The sequence below is a fragment of the Anticarsia gemmatalis genome, chromosome 1 (assembly GCF_050436995.1).
Source record: "Anticarsia gemmatalis isolate Benzon Research Colony breed Stoneville strain chromosome 1, ilAntGemm2 primary, whole genome shotgun sequence".
NCBI lineage: Eukaryota > Metazoa > Arthropoda > Insecta > Lepidoptera > Erebidae > Anticarsia > Anticarsia gemmatalis.
Window position 1 is genome coordinate 7,135,079 of NC_134745.1, and position 18,525 is coordinate 7,153,603.

Sequence of the window (18,525 nt, forward strand, 5' to 3'; positions counted from 1 at the left end):
CGTCAATACACGATTAGAAGTACAATTCTATTGGATTATTTTAATATTATTATTGCCTTAAGATTAAGTCACGCCATTAGTTTTAGTGTAGCAACTTAAACAATATTATTATAATATACGAAATCCAATAATATAAATCGGACAAATAATACAATAGTGTTGTAACTCAAAATACATCAAACTTGATTGGCACTATTTATTAGTAACAAGATAATTTGTTGACATTAATTTTTAAAACACATAGAGCATTTTTTTTATCACTACATAGTATAAAGCAATGTCGCTTCCCGCGTCTGTTCCTATGTCCGTATGTATGAATACTTAGATCTTTAAAAGGAGGCAACGGATATCGATGCAGTTATTTTTTAATAGAAAGGGTGATTCAAGAGGAAGGAAATAAGAGGAAGTGATAAACAATTATTTAGACCATTCTGAAAAAAAATAATAATTTGTGGTACATCACTATTGTATTAGTACGATTCGAAATCCAATAATATAAATATTTTCTTCATATTACTTGCGAAGCCAGAGATAACATATAAATGCGGTTTTAATTCTACTTTTGTAACCTTGGCTAGTGTCAAACCAATAATGAATGTTTACTCGTATTAGCAAGGGTGACGTATTAATTAGGACCTGTTATTTTTATTATCAATGGAAGGTTAAAAATAATTTAAAGGACACTACAGGTTTTATTTGCATGATTCATAATAATCCAAACCTTTTAAAGAATAATATTTTTGTAAATCAGTTCTACTGCTTGAGATATAAATGTAATTAATGACTCATTTACCAATTAGGTAAAGTCACCTAAAACATTAAGTGAGTCATGTAGAGTCACTTGATATTTTGTTTTACTCTCGAGGAAATCGTTATATTTAAGAAAAAGTTGTAACTACTCAATCTAATAGTATTTGAAGTTCAATGTTAGCTAATTAGTAACTGATAACTAAGTAACAAAAACTACTGTTACATATCTACACCTTCACAAATTGCATACACATACTCCTAAGATTTTCTAGTATCAATCTGCGAAAGAAAGTCTTTGTTAATAATAGAATTCAAGAAAGGCTCTCAAAATTTAAATTCGCGACATAAAATGCTTATGAGAGATGCATATCAATGCGAACATATGTCTTTACTGGATGCACCGAGTTGACATTTGTCTCTACCATATTGTTTTCTCCAACAGACTAAAAGACGTGGTCAAAATTATATGCCACTAACAAATATCCTTTTACTTTTCGATTATATAGTATTTTATTATAAATTTCGCTAGCGTTTATTTTTTCTATTTGAGCATTATGCTAGTATACTTCAATATCCTGCATTCTTTATACGATGACTAGATTAAACTTTGGTTTTTCCAGTAGACAAAACCAGTTTTAGAACGATTGAAGAAGTTATTTTCTAATTCGATCAGGAACTGTATCAGGTTGTTTATGGAACTATTATCTTGAGACAAAGTAAAGCAGATCAATAGTCCCTAACAGCCTATAGGGTATCTTTAACCTATCGTGCTGTTAAAATAAGTTGTTTACGGTGAAAATTGAACACTGCTTTTATCGTCCCGTCAAGTTTCTAGTCTAGAACAATTTCTATAAAATTGTTACCTACGGCTCCATTTTCTTACGGATAGAGCTATATTCTGCCCTAGAAATGTCATTGCAAAATGTATACTACGAGATTGATATTTCGATTCGATTTCTAATTGTTCAAATCGTATCTAACGCATTCATTGTACGTGCATGTGCATGTTGGTTTTCACAATAATTGTAGTTCTAGCTTTGTGTTGACTATTGTGTTATAATGCAGCATAAAGGAATTACGATAAGTAGAGAGATTTTTCGAGTTTCAGTCGGATTTCTTTTAATAGATCGTTCCGTAAGGTCTCTTTAAGAGACCCAAGATCAACAGTGCAGTTGATTCATTATTAAAAAATGTATTGCCCTCGTAATATTTGTTCGGGACCGTGACTCTGTTCATACAATTCAAGGTGGTGTCAAAAATAATCAATAGTAGTTTGTATCTACGAGAACTATTGTACGCATATGAAAGGGGACGGCGGCGCGGCGGAGGTCAAGCGGTGACTCTGTGCAGTTTCGTGTAAAGATCAAGGTGAGCGCTCTGATAACATCTCAGCCGCGGGCGACGCAACAAAACCTTTGTACGACTCTTTGTGCCGCGGTTACTTACATTTAACTACAGTTTACTAAAAAACTTGATAGTTTTGGTTAAACTTCAGCAGACCATATTTATGAATTATGAGTAATACTCTACATATTTGATTATAGCTTGATTTTACGGTTTACTGATGTGTTGTAAAGCAATCATTGATCATCCGAGAGATAAAAAGTAAAATACATAGTAATGAAAACTATCGCTTTAATATTTTCTTATCTTATCAATAGGTTGTGAACTCGTCTGCCAATTATTGTTTCATTCTGCTGCCTTGTACGTATATTCTTTTAATGAGAAATCGAGAATTATTAAGTCCTAAGCTTGTGATTCACACATCGCTCAAAATACCTAAATGATGACACCATCAATGATGTCAATTCCTTGTTTTGCAACATTATGTAGGTTTATAACTATAAGTGAATAGAAATAATATCAGGTTCATTCATTGCGAATATAAAACAGTATACTATAAGTTGTAGAACAATACGAATTATTGTTGTTTTAGTTTGCTTACGGAAATTTTAAGAGGAAATTGTGTTACTATTGATAACAGAGTCAGGGTTCAGCATTTTTTCGAAATTGTGTGTAGAATCTAGAATGTCTTATAAATATTTACTGTATTTCTATTAAAATTAACTATTTAGACTTTTAGATAGACTAGACAGAGATCTTCACATAAACTAGTTATGTCTTTATTGTTGCTTAATGCTGAATTGCCGATTGATCGTGCCTTTGCTTAGTTTAAGCCATTCTACCATTATACCATGATACCGTTCTGGTATAAGAATAATAATATACCCATTTGAAATTTTATTTGTGGCGTATTCAAGCAATTTTTATGTGATAAATTACGTATCTTAGTTCTAATAAATGTTATATGTAAGCTTTATATACAAAGTAAAGCTAAACTATTATCCGCAGTTGATATAACACAAGTTATTCATAATAGTTAAATGTTATGGCTAGAGCTTCAACTGTCCAAACATATTGTACAGTCCTCTGCATTTCATCACGCATCATGTTTACATCAACTATGCCGTCTACCGTACTTACAGCAGCAATCAACAACGTTGCGCAACTTACCTATGTAAATAACCAATATCTCGGAAAAGTAAATTGCATTTTAAAAGGTGTTGAGTTCTCTGCGTGAGCAATATCTCACAAAATGATATATTCACGAAGCATACAAGGCATTCAAAGTGCCGTAACAAAACAATAGCAAATGCAGTTTCGTAACAAAACATTTCAACATTAATTTGATCGTAAACCTGAATCGCATAGTATTCAGACAATTCGTCTAACCCTGACGTTAACAATTGAGGATTATTTAATCAAACGTTGAATCGATTTGTAACAACTAATTGGAAACGAAGACTAGTTATTCTTGACAATAGGTCGGGGAGCGGCTCTCCAACACCTTTATTTAGAAATGTTCGGAATTAGTTTCACGTAGACCTAGTTTCTAAACAATGTCTGCTTCGTATATCTTCACACGTTCCCATATCTGTATTTAATATTTAAACTGTACTTATAATTAGCATACGCGTGCTTTATGCAGATTGCTTTCATGCTTTCGTTACTTAAGCGAGACTCGCATCTCTTTCCCCAAAACATACAATATTTAAATAATTACCCAGTATGCATCGAGAAGTCAAAAAGATTTTTCGGTCATTTAAATAAGTTATGTGTCAATATACGATACATAAATTTAAACAAATAAAGACTGCATTTATTTGAATATTTTAATAAGTTTTCTCAAAAGTCTGTAGATAGCGGATTTGTTTCCGTTTGTGCATGCATTTTAATCCTTATAGCCTTTCTAGTGAAAGTAAGACATGAAGTGAATAATATAGTTTTATTTCTGACTATTCAAATAAACTCGAGAACTTATCACGCGTTTCTTTCAATAGTTTTCAATTGTTTCCACAAAATAGTCGAATCGAATTGTATGAAAATTTAATTTGCAAAACTCGTATAAAAAGATCCGAGTGGTATTTCAACTTATATAAGTATTATATTATTTTATCTGTGTCTTAACGACATTAATTAAACAGTTTGATGTGATACAACTCTCAAATCTAGGTCCCAGACGAGCTTGTAATGTTTGGTTATGGAAAACGAGTCTGTAGACATAATGACTGTTACGTTATACAACTTCACTGTGTAATTTTATTCATAAAATTGCTTTGATTGTATTAAAGTCGATTGTAAGATGAACTAATATAATTATAATGAGCAACGTTGAAACATTGTAACAAATTGAAGGCAGTAGGAACAATAAATCAAATATTAATTATACTTGAAACAATAACCTTCTCCTATACTTAATGCAGGGAAAGTCCGTGACAATAAGAATTAAGACAGACTATAATTTTCTTTATGATGATATAGGTAGATACTCGTACTACCAATACAGTTATTAATTTCCATCCATAATTGTTACGGAAATCTCTAACTGGCGCATTAACGTACAACTATACAAAGTAATAACATTTGAAAGGCAGTTTATAATTAATAGTTAACAACAGAAAGAAGTCATAAATTACATATACATTCGTATGACGTGCGTGTTGTTGCGTGGTTTCTATAAAATGACACTCCTATCTTTTTGTATGAATCTTAACTAAAATCTAAGCAAAAGTTTTTTTATCAAGCACTTGACACGTTTTGTATCTTGTTGTGTTGTTTTCTATCAATTAAGTACGATAAAGTATTTATTGATGTCCGAAATCCGTGACGCGTCACCATTTCCCACGCGTGCAATTTGGTACAGTACAGTAAGTTAATCCGTAAATAAACACAATTATCTTATCTGAGGCTTATCTGGCGAAGGAGGCGGGCGTGGTGAGGAGGGGGAACGTTCCGTTACCCGCGAGACCCGCGACACAGCCACAGCTGATTTCACATGTGTCTAACCGCGGTGCTGCGCGCTCGCTGTGCGTTCCATTCGCGCCTTCGCGTGAAAATGCCGGCAACTTAACCCGACAATAAAGTTATAAATAATTTTGAAAGTGCATGTGTTATTGAAATCTTGTATGGACCAATATTAACATAAAGGATATAAACAACGCTTGGCTTGCGGTTTTGTTTTAAGCGGGTAAGTTTAGATTATTGTTGGGATATCGGATGCCAATATCATTTGTTTGCAGTGAATAACTTTATTCATGAAGTGTTTAGAAAGAATACTATGTCTGCCTTAGAGTTACTGCTTTATTTTTGTTACTGTTTCTTTTTATAGAAAACATTTCTTTATCTAAAAACCAATTAATAAAAGTATGTACGATAACATAAAAAATGGCTAGCTGCATTATCACGCCATAATATTTTTATAACACACGTCAATGCAATTGATTTTCACTTTTGTGAAACTGTGCTAAATATAAGTCATTAATAAATATATTATTGAATTACCTTTCACTACAATTGTAAGATATTTTTAATTCGTAAACTGGCGAATTTTGTTATTATTGGACACTGTAATAAATATAATTACCAAAAAAAATCTTGCAAAAGTCGTTGTTTTCGACATTATTATAAAAATATTACACTAATGAACATTTTAAGATAATATTTTTTGGAATGCATTTTTGCTGTTATAGTTTTATCACACCTTTACTTGTCATGTAAACGACAGTAAACATTTTGGTAAACTGATGCAGACCTTAATTGTCTTGCGTGGGTTTATGACCTAACCCTAACGTAGAGAAAAACCTACGCTTGGTAGAAGGATAACTGAGTTTCCTTAGCTGTTACAAACAGTATTCCTATAAGGGATAATCGGCATAATTTGCAGTATACTAATAATTTGTGTTGAAAGTGGGTTCGTTAGTGCAATGAATAGACTTAGACACAGACAACCTTTAACCTGCAAGTTTCCTTACATTTAAACACGTGACCTTTCAGTCTCTTAACCATTGTATTATTAGATATCAGCGTAGTTTTATTTCAAGTTCGTTTCTTAATCTAGTCCAGCTGCGCGCTGCCGTCGGGTTAGATAGAATTAAGTAAATTCTATGCTCCAATACATTTTTCTGCTTGCAATCTTCATTCAAGGACTGATGACCACAGTAGTTTTTATAGGTATAATTGAAATTACTTTTTGCAGTAATGCAATTAAGATAGAAATGATTTACTTGCTATTTGAAAGATAAGAATTGGTTTTCTTGTAAAGTTAATCTTAATTGTAGGAAAATAGAATATTGTGCTAGCAGTTTTTCTCAATTTTATTATGTTAGTTTCTGGGGCGAACTCGTCGTGGTCTTGAGTCCATCACTTTGCATTCCTTTTAGAACTGCTTAAAGAATTATCAAGTATGCAATATGTCCTCACGATGTTTTCTAATTAGCACAATGAAAGTTTGACAGCCAAAGCTGCATTGCCTTAGATTTTACTCCACAATCACTTGACATAACTTATAGAATGTCTCAAGTTGTTGTATAAACAATATTTGTGTTTATAATTACGACATTTGCAAATGTAGAACATTATTTCCTATAGGTATATTTGCAAGTCACGATTTTGAGAGCAAACTGTTAATATTTCCTCATACTTATGTTTGTGTCAACTGTGTTTTCTTAAAAAATAATATAATAATATTCAAGGAAAAATAGCGATAATGCTTCTCCTTAAATTAACATATATTTTGCTTGGTTTTCCATTGAGGCGTAGATTATTATCAATTAATATGAATTTTAATTATGTTGTTTGGTCTGACTTAAATGTTACGCCTACCTCAATTAGAATATGTTATGAGATCCTTGAAGCGTGTTTTTGACAAGAAAAAAATGTTCTGTTAATGTACTGTAATGTTCTGGTAATGCTAACGAATCAAGATAGCTTGTAAGGCTCGTACCAAGTTGCGTTGTTGGTCTCTGCCAACCCATATAAAAGGAGAAAAGCGTGATTTTATGTATGTATGTTATGTTGCGATCGAAAATGTCTGCTCTTGGACAATCAATGCGGATATATTAATGATAAAATCGAATTAACTGACAAAAGTAATAGGTACTTACTTCTCTAATTGCAATTATCATTAGAATTCACTGTTGTTAAGAGTTAATTTAAAATTCCAAAGTAATGTTTATGTTTTGATGACACAAACATAAAATAAATTGAAGTTCTTTCAAAACAGAGTGCTGACAATAAAGCAGGTAATAAAATGGTACGTACAAAACTGTTACGTACAGTTACATTTATTGTCAATAAGAAGAAAATAGACATTCATTAGCGGTCGTAAAACGTTAATCAAGAATTGTTTCTATCAATCGTTATTGCAGGAAGTCGAGACGTGGGTATAGTTGGCAAGAACATTTGCTGAAAAAGAATTGACGCTGTTCAAAACAGTTTTGTATTATAGTGTAGAGAGTATTTTTCTGACTGTACTTTGTTAAGAATAAGTATCGGAAAAAAAGAAAAAAATCAAAATTAGTATTGAAGTATTTAACTTCTTTCAGCTTATTTTTATCGAACCTATCTTCATGTATACAGATAAAACGTGTTGCATTTTCAAGAAAAGTTGCTCAAATTAATGCCAGTATTTCGGCAAGCGTTGAGAACAATGATATTATTCAACACTGATGACCTTGACTGAGGTAATAATTGAGAGATAAGTATAATTCACGAGCTGTTGGTCTAACATGGCACGTACGTGTTGCGTAAACAAATAATTGCCGTTATAAGAACCGCATCCAAGTGTATCAACGCTCAGGGGTGCTGATCGACACATATTTAACTATTTACTTTATATTTAGTTTATTTTAATACAATTTTGCTTTAATATACTATGTTAAGTAAATGGCCTAATTCATGCAAACGCTTAAGATAATATTATTATATACTACGAATATTGGGCGCAGTTAACTTTTCAGTCATAATATTTTCTTTATTATGTATGCAAGAGTATAAGTCAATACGAGCAATACAAACTTATGTTAAATTAATAAAATAAGTTCGAAATTTTGGCCTCCGAAAGCCTACATTACGTCACATTATTAAGTTTTAAAATATACAATTGCATAAATCTGCGTTTCTGTGTTGCAATTCTTTATTACGCTCTATCTGGTCCAACGAATTCGCAAAACAGAAGTTGTCGGTTCAAATCCCATAAATTAACCATAACGTACGGCAAGAATTGTTAGTTAATCTTTACAAAAACTTGCATTTTATGTACTTTTGGTATTACTTACGCGGCAAGCAAAGTTTTTATTGCAAAAAATGTAGCAAACAATATCACAATGCAACCCTGACGTCCACTAGATGTTTCTCGTACATTGCGTTCAGATCACTAAACTCGAACAGGCCGATACAATTGAATGCTCATCCCACTTTTTACCATTATAGTGTGTGCGTTACCATACGTGGGAGTGTTTTGTATAATAAATCATTGTGCCGTTTTCGCATGATTTCATATAAAACAACCGACGCATTGTTCGATCAAGTGGTGCATTTGTGCCGGAAACGCAACGAGAGCATTTCATTTGTACAACTTTATTAAAGAATTGTTCCCAGCTTGAGCTAGTTAGTACACCGCTCACCTACTCCTATGCACTTACACTGATCACAAAAATAGAAATTCAACCGTGCAGTTGTTAAAAGAATGCGACATTTCTTTGATTGCACTTGAACACAAAGTAAAATGAAATAAACTTTCAAAGCAATTATTCTACAGTTATTTGCTGGAGAAAAGGCTTTTATTTAAACAAATTTTTTGTCAATTTGTTGAACAATCGCGACGGTGAGCATTAGTGCCGGCTCGTGGTTAAAACGCAGGTGAGATTCTTCCGGATCTAATTGTGAAATGGCGACATCGCTCGGCGGCCGGCGACTACGTGTTCGCACTCAATGGGGAATGTTTCAATTTGTTTCATATTTCACTCGGTATAAGCGAGTTATTAATTCGACTATTGGTCGCGGTCGGAAAGTGTGACGCCGTCGATACGTCACGGCGGTTGTCAATCAGATCGAACGCCAGGCGGAGTGATGCGCTTACAATTGCATGATATCGACCCGGTTCTCGACAGATTTCACTACGGCCCCAACAGATTAAAGCAACAGTTCAATTCGTTCAATGGCGAAACCCGTATTGCACGCGGCTCACTTTAGGCCTTTAGGTTACAATGTTTCCGTGACAGTAACGGATAAATTCTTACAATACTCACTACGACGTATTTTTCACGTCGTACATGAATACGCTTTTAAAGTTGTACTTTCACTTTGGTAGCGGAATGTTAACTAGTGTGGCTAATCAGTTTATACCCTGAACCCTTTACGCTTAAGAAGAAAAGTAACACGGCAGTAATAACAAAGAGCATACTTTAAAAACGTTAGTCTTTACTGTTATTGACAAACAATAGGCGTTGAGCTATTTTTCAACTTTATGGAATTATGCACGAAGACTTGATAACGGGGAAAATGTCCCGTAAAACTCTTCATATAAAATCAATGTTCACAAGAAACCGTTGAGCCAGCTGCTGCTCCAGTCACAAATTATAGTCACTAGCGTCATTGTCATCGAGACCACCTTGAATAGTATTCAAGCGAAACATTAGTTCCTAATCGACGTGGAATCACTACGCAGCAACTGAGACTTATAGTTTTACAAGAATGCAGGCCGCAGTAATGCTGTTTCATGAAACTAAATTATTAAAATTATACTTACGAATACTACTGCATTATCTCCATTTTATATAGTTTTTGATACTGCTCATAAACCATTGCCTATAATGAGCAATGGAGTAATGAGCTTATTTGTCGTATCAAAGAGCTGCACTAATAGATATTTCTTGATGGTGGTTTTTTATTTAGACTTTCCAACAGTAAAATTTGTGATTACTTCTCAGTAAAAGTACAGTAATAAGAAGCAAAACACCAATCTGTTACAGTCATAATGTACAGTGTGTAATGTGAACCAATTTTACACTTTACTGCTATTGTCATATCGTTGTACTCGGCGTTCAACAATGACTACTCTTTGGGGACTCGGCTCGTGTTTATGGCCTCATATTTCGACTGTTTCGCCATAAACAACATACGGGTACAAAATGGCAGAAAAATGCTTCGAACTGGACAATTATGTCTTAACAATTACAATGGGAATTAACAGCAATTTAAGGCCCATTGTCGGACAATTGAAATTGATTGTTGATGATTTACAAATGGCCTTAAATGGTTGTATATTGACCGCAGCATCACATTCGTCATGGTTTCTAATTTATGGAAATGACATATGCAGGGCTATTGTTAGCAGGTGTTTAGTGCGAATACTGGCTCGATATCATCTGTTGTTACACAACACGCTAATACAAGTTAAAATGGTTGTTAATTTTCGCGGAGGTAGGTGACATCAGCCTCCTATTTTGTTTGGAAACCTGTATTGACCTAGACCGCTATCAAAGTGAGTCACTTTTGGTGTTTTCGTTTTCGTCGACAACATGTTTACTTAAAAACACGTTCGCATACGTCATTGGCAATGATCTGTCTCACGTTGTAAACTGATTGATGGGTATCAGTTCTACATGCACTGCCTTCATTCCGAGTGCTCGGAGCGCGTGAAGCCGTACAGTATCTGTCGTAACAGGTTTACACAAAGAACATATTGCACAGATAGATTTAGCGCCATGTCTGTACATCTCTGTCGCCTATCCTATACGATATTCATCGACATTTCCCAGTTATGTAACTGTATATTGATATAAAAACTCTGACCGCGCAATTGAAATATCATTTTGATTACCTTTATGCCATTTCCATGTATGAGGTTTCCAGAGGTATTAAGTTCTAAATAACACATCTGCATATAATCACAACCGCACTATTAGCAACCAGAAGCAATCAAACAGCGGTTGCGTTATTAGTTAGATATTTATAAGGAAACGATTTACAATTTTCAAACATTTTCTATCGTAAATAATTTACTGTTAACAAGTTTTTTTTTAATTTCAGCCATCAATTCAAATACACCAACAATTTGTCTAAACAAATTTACATGATTTGCCAGTGATGTAACGAACTGCATTCTTACTGGTTATCTTCTACTCATCGTTATTTATTCATTTAAAAAATATACGCTTATTTCCTGGGTAAATAAATATAGGTATACAATTTGTCTCTCTGCTGTTATATACAGTCATAGATCTAATTTGTGGTGTATCTAAGGGTGTTAGTGGTTTAAGACCTTAAGTTTTACCTTAAGTTAAGTAGGTGAGAGTATGGCAAGCAGCGGCATCTCTTATTACCACTTTTCTGAGCGATAGACAAAGAGTCTGTAACAGTATCGAATTATTTTGATATTTTTTAATTCTTGCATACAATCTAAATATAACAGAACGCAAACTGAACAACTCCAATGGTTAACAATTATTTTTGCGTAGTGTCTAATCGACTGCTAATTGGTACAAACTCGTTAAATTCTCACTTATCTAGATTCGTAGCATATACGTTTACAAGTGTACGGTTGAGTGGTATACATGCACTGAATACTTTGGACACAGAACAATAACGAGACAACAATCGAGCGTTGGGAATTGTCATTGAGGCAAAGCGTGCGAGTACGAATCCGGCTAGCGGCCGGGGAGCGTTCATCATTGTCTAGCTTCAACTTAGAGTGAAGTAACGAATTGTTTGCCATCAACTATGCGCATACATTTACCACAAAATATATTTTACCCAAACTGTTCTCCCGTTTAACAAATTTTAATAACAGCGGGAATGTGACAGTGTCTCCGTTACTGCGTCATTTAGGTTGAATTTGTGAAATGGATTTCTGTGTTGTGGCCAATTTGACGTCGTGATTCAGCTGCCTGAAGCGAATTAATTGATGTGCGAATAAAAAGTGTTTTAGGTTATCTATAAACTAACTCTAAACATTTAAACAACCTTCCACTACTCTACGCTTGTCTGTTCTGAGGACCGTAATGTCCTTAAATTACGATTGTGCACATAAGTAGTGTTGCTTTCTTGGAAACAGATTTTAATTTGACTCTTTCTTTTTGATAGAAACGAGTGTTGAAACGTGTCAATCTTGTCTAATTGGTTACATAATTAAGTGATATTTTATTAATATGTTAATTAATCAACCAGCTATTAAGCGGTGCCAGTGATAGTGGTGAGAGCTCTAGATGGTTTGAGACAAATTATGAAAGAGAGATAAGACCCAACAACTACTCTTTATATTTGACTAACTGATATTAAAATTATCCTACACCTTCGTAAGATGTATCCGAGCCACTACATATCAAAATTACTTATAATATTACGTTGATGGTCTTGAATAATAACCTAAAGAAACAACAACAGGCGAGTCAATTAATTGTAAAAGAGTTATCGGTAAACTTAGTACCAGCATCATTTAAAATATTCTATGCACTTTTGAACTTTCCTTAAGAGTACTTATCAACTGCAGTTGGAGTTATCGGAAGGCTTCAATTAGCATCAATGCTCACCTTTGCTTCAACTTTGAAAATGTTTCTGAATACAAATGAGCCGTTACGAAATACGCATTAATTTGTTTACAAAAATATATTTACACAATTTAATTAGTTACGCAATATACGTTAAAACTGTAACATTTTGCAGACTATTTTATGTTTTAGAAAGTCTTGAGACAGACAGGTGCAGCTTTTTGAAAACGTCGCCAGCATTCAAATTTTTTATACTCAACCAAAACTTTATCTTATAATTACTGTCAACTTTTATGGAGGTTTATTGTTAGTAATAATAACAAAGCTGAGGTTAAAGTGCTGCGTTTAATCTTATCAAAACGGGTTGAAAAACTTTACATTTGAAAGCTTGTATTTTCATTAGTAGATCCAATTACATAAGACAATGTAGAAGACCGCTGTCGTTTTAAAAACACTGCTCTTGCAACTCTTTTTACAGACCGTCGAGATAGTTAATTACTTGTCTAGAGAATAGTTTTTTTAATTTTTTCTACCCAACGAACTGTGCCTCGATTCTCTACTACTATCGACTACCGACAACCGAACTGTCATCGAGAAATTTTGTATGAAAATCTGATCAGCGCCTCTGACGGGTGTCGTAGGAAACATTTTGGCAATACATTCTAAATGTCAAAATTCGATAGCTAGCCGGTTGTCGGTAGTCGATAGTGGTAGAGAATCGCGGCACTGCTCTAGAATCCTAAACTAGATTTACATACGTAGTTGGATAATACGAGATCGTCACGTTTCAGCACGATGAGTGTCAAGGACTGCTATAAAATTATTTTAAACACCATCAATGGTGTCACCCCCAATCTTTGTTTTTTTAATTCTTATATTGCTTTACGTCTTGAGTAGATTGCATACTATTTAATTACTCGTTTATGTCCAAAATGATTGCTAAATATATTAGAATTAGCGTCCGGTTGACATGAATCGCCATATTTGGAAATTATATTATAAGATAGATTGTATTTTAGATTGATTTCTGCACTTAAAGGTGGGATGTATTGATTGCATATGCTTCAGTGTTAAAATTATCAAACAATATTTGGTCTCTTATTCATGTAATTGACGCTAAGAGCTGTCTGTAGTGAGAACTGTTTTGTACCTTGTTATATGATTGGAGTCTTATTGTTATGTTTTTTTTATTTAATGATTAATGAGGCAGACCCGGATACCTGTTAGTAATCTTTACAGCGCATCCGTTCATTATAGTGCAATAGATCCAATCATTAAATATTTGCGAGCGCGCTGGGAAATGGCGTAACTCTCATAACAGGTTGCAAATGGATCTTAATGAGTTGAATTTTAGACGACCTATAGATACGTAATAAATGAGACTATTCAGACTTTAGACAGACTCATATCTAACTGATTAAGAACCATGATATGTACTTACGTAGGCGACGAATGAAAAGTTGATTGACGCCATCCAAACATTTTTTATTTAAATATTTAAACAAACCAGTTGAAATGCACATCCTAAAGAGAAAGACGCTCAACAACTCGTTTTTAATTTTCAAACCAGTCGGCGCGCTTGAGATTCTAATTAGCTACTTTAGTTTTGTATTATGCACAATATTGATATATAATTCGATTGCATGACTGAATTTCATTCGAACATTCTGGTTTCTATCTACTTAGAATATTAATACAAAACATTTTTTATTCATAATATACTAGCAATAAAGTTCGTGTCTGATTTAAGAAAGTAATCCATAAATAAAATTGCGGCATAGCTAATTTTCTACAAGGAAAAAAGTATTTACGAGCGTTTTAATTGTAGAAAAGTGCTGTCGCGATTACGCGACTATCGAATCGACAACCGGTACGCCATCGATAAATTTTGTATAAAAAAACTTCGCAGCCCCTCTAGCATATTCCGCAATAACTGTTACTAACGTAATTTGAAATAAATAATGCTTATTGATAGTTCAAAGATACTTGTACTAAAGGAAATTGTACTATATCTTTAGGCTATAAACACACTTGAATGAGTTAGCGTGACCTGAAGAATGTTGAAGGACAAGGCCGTGTCTATATCCAGCAGCTTATCCTTACTTCCGTGGATTATTGCCCACGCAGCACTCACGTGAATACAAGTCGGTGGAATTCACCCCTTAAGTGATAAGCTCCATGATACACGCATATATTGTTATGGTTTCCACGTGCTTCTCAAGGTAACCGTGAGGGATTAGCCTTGCTCCTGACATTGCGCATCGAGGTCGACACGTGAACTTCAGTACACTACCAACCGCCTAATTAGGAAACCTGTTCAATGCCGCCAAAAGAAATTTACGAATATTTCCAAACGAATGTGCGTCTGCCATCTTGTCTATTTTTACTCACTCATAAAATTGATAATTTTTTATTGTTGTCTGCTATAAGCACCAAGATATTTAAATGTTATAAAGTATCCAAGCTCTGAGCATTTCTATGAGGTACAAAAGCATTACGGTAAATACTTTACAGATTAAGAAGTGCTTAAAGAAATTACTATAATTTAAAGCCTAACTGTTAAGCGTTTAATGTTTGAGGTTGTCGACCAAAAGATTGCGAGATTTAGTCGCATCCTTTCATACCTAATTTCAAGCATATTTAACCCTGTACGAAATTCACATTTCTCTTCAAGCGGCAATATTTTACAGTCGTAGTCGTGAGTGCTCGTGACAGATGGTTACCGTTCGCTTGCACATTCTACCCAAAACCCTGCGATTAAAATGACATTAGGGTCAATAGCTATTTATTTCGAAAGCTTGTAACTTAGAAATCTATGACATTTGATCCCATCTTGAGTTATTGCTCAAAAAGAAATCATGTCAAATTAGATATGGTGCAAAGACACGAAGGGATTTGTCATTGAACTTTTAGCCATTGATATGTGATTGTGTAGCTTGTTGAAATAGTTGAATTCTTACAAATAGTTTCGGTTTACGTTTGGCAGTTGGCAAGATTTAGGTAATAACGAATTGAATGATTAGTTACACTAAACTATTCGTAATTACAGTTCAATTTTTAGGCTACGCTCCATTTGAGAGGCCTCTACCGATACTGTATAATTAAAGCGTAGAGGGCAAACGGAAGTGTGGCTCAGTGGCCCAGTATTGTCCTCGTAATGCTCTGTAAATGGTCAATCACACGCTTCACGTATTGAATGAATACGACATAGATAAGCGATTCAATACCTGCAACGATTAGCATGATCACTCTGCATGAGAATTTGTGCGCTGTGATTGTGATTTTCGTGTATTTAAACCACGTGATTTGTTTTATTGTGATTTAGCCACTAGCCAGTTTGTACGGTGTTGGCAAAAACAGGTTCGAACGAAAGCAAGGGTCCGTGTAAGATATCGTGATGACCTTGTCTCTGTTCAGGTAGCGTGCTGATAAACAACTGCAATGGATAATGGTCCATGTAACTCATAAATATGCGTAACGTTTCCTCATTTTTTCGGTACAAGATTGTGATTTAAATAGTCAACGAGTGCGTTGTAGTGATCTTTTGCAACTAAGAATAACACTAACAGAGCAGTCGTAAATATAACATAAACAAGTGTATTTCATACTATTTAATCGAACATTTCATTAAATGTGTTTAAATTCCGTGTCTTTATAGTATTACCAATCATCGTTATAGTCTAAAAAAGAGGAAGGAAGTAATTTTGAGTTAAAAGCGCTCGTATAATAAATTATATGGCTGTTAATAAAACATCGAATTCTATACACATAAGACTGTGTTTTATTACTTAAATAATTGTATTTACGATCGGATTTTACGAAATCTTATATGTTTAGCTTCGTGCATATTTAAAAGTTTATACAACTTGCACGTTTCACTAGTTTGAAGCAGTTCGGAGGTTAAGCTGTTACGTCGCTATGCTAAAATATTTTAAACATGTTTACTTTTACACATACAAATAATTGCAAAGTACATGTAAATTGAAGTAACGACTCTAATCTCTGATTTGATAGCTCATCAAGTAAGTATAAATAATTAAATCGTGACTTATGAATGATGATTCCCAATTTAAATTATAAAGAAAATATAACGCATAATGTTTGGTTGATTGATTATATTTTTGATTTGTAAAGCCCCTTTTGAAAAATAATAGGTGCTTTATATGTGCATAATTAGAAGTCATTACTTTTATTACACGCAGCTAAGATTTATGTTTTTATTATGTTTTTATTCGAAGGCAATATCTCACGTGAGGATTATGTAAATGCAAATAATATTCAAGATCATAGGATTCGTTATGTATAGGACTATAGAAAGTGGAGAGAATATAAGAGTTGAGTTATTTTAATATCTTTCTTTAGGTTGGGAACGGAAATAATATTATGACCAAAAGGTATTCGACTTTCGTAAAAATAAGTATATATGAGATCTGCAGTTAAATTTCTCTTGACACCGTTATTGGAATAAATGGACCTTATTTGTGAAGTCAATTGAAATGAGGTGATGTAGAAGTGTTTATAAAAAGTGCACTTTTGAATGTGAGTCGTACACTTTCTAATACTTGTAGGCAATGATGTCATAAAACCTTTTGTTGGTTTGTCCGAGGTGAATTGGAATCAAATTGAATTTACATGATTGTACCCACTTGCTTCTGTATCTCGATTTATCAATTACGGTTTTTTTGGTTCAGTTTCTGTTATTGGTCTCACTGTAGGGCATCGGTTAATGACACAATCAAGATATTGAGTGTAGGTGTTTACAAACACTCGATGTCGCCTACTTAATGCTTTTAAGTTTGAATAACAAAATTAAATTTATGTTTCTTGTGTAGTTGGCTAAACGTTTTACTAAACGCTTTTCAACAAAAATTATGTATAACAGAGTATTTTAAAAGTTCTGTAAAGTAATGTTGCTGGTCGCATAGTCAATAGTCTATTTTGACACTTAAAACTACCAAAAAATTTCTCAACAGAAAATTCATTCCAAAAAGTTAACATTTTGACAAGTTTTACGGAACCTGTAACTTATGGGTCAGCCGTCGGATTCTGGTTATCGACGCTTATATAACCAGAGAAAACCAAGCCCTCGGAGTGAGTGAACTTTGAGAATAAATTAAAACAAGTAGTTACATCGCATGTTAGAGGCAGAGTATCGGCCGGTCCGTGACACCTACCACCGTTACTGATGACTGATGATCGATGCACAACGCTACGGTTTAATATTAATAAAGCGTTACTACTCCATTCTATCCACGCGATAAGATAACATTAAATGAAAATATCATAGTCACTAAACCTAATGAAAAAGCACACGGTTGATTTAATCTTGAAGTCAATCAACAGATTCGTTAAGTTTCATCCCAAATTTCTAATATATTAGGCGGTTTCCAAAAATGTGTGTTAAAATTTGAAATGGTTAATAAACTATTTACCCAGGTAATATAGAATCGGGAACCTCACGATGAGCAATTAGCTACTAATGGATCAACGAGGCACTTAAAAGGAAATTAATATGTACTTATGGTATTTTTTGGTCTTAACAGAAACGCACCATTATCCACGCTTTTGCCTTTATTGCTCATCAAAAGCTAGTGAAGGGTCCATTTTAAACGGACTATTAGTTTCGGAGATAATCGTCGACATAAAAATGCTATTACGTCTTTATTCTTTTATTTGAGTGCACAGCAATTCATGAAACAACCTCATAATTTATGTTAACAACAAGTACTTAAAACCTCTTTTCATTCTGGCCTTAATTAAAAGAAAAAAATCGAATTGATTCTGCTTACAGTTTTTTCTTCTTTTAGGATTCTCATTTCAAAATTACAAAATATTTTAATGCGTTCGTTCTTCGCTTGTTTTCTATTGAAATTTTAATAAAAAATAATCAAATTAGCGGGAAATAGAATTCATCTTTACTTTAAATATAAATTATTACAAGAATAAG

The 18,525-nt window shown here is 33.7% G+C and overlaps 1 protein-coding gene across 4 annotated transcripts in view; it reads left to right on the top strand.

Annotated features, from left to right (window-relative positions):
• The first annotated feature begins 5,065 nt into the window (after positions 1-5,065).
• The window catches only part of LOC142973622 (myosin-IIIb-like), a 40,625-nt gene continuing 27,165 nt past the window's right edge, over positions 5,066-18,525 (top strand). For all 4 annotated transcript variants that reach the window (XR_012959518.1, XM_076115511.1, XM_076115531.1 and 1 more), the window contains exon 1: positions 5,066-5,278. The gene's annotated coding sequence lies outside the window, so the exon portion shown is untranslated. The remainder of the gene's footprint in view (positions 5,279-18,525) is intronic.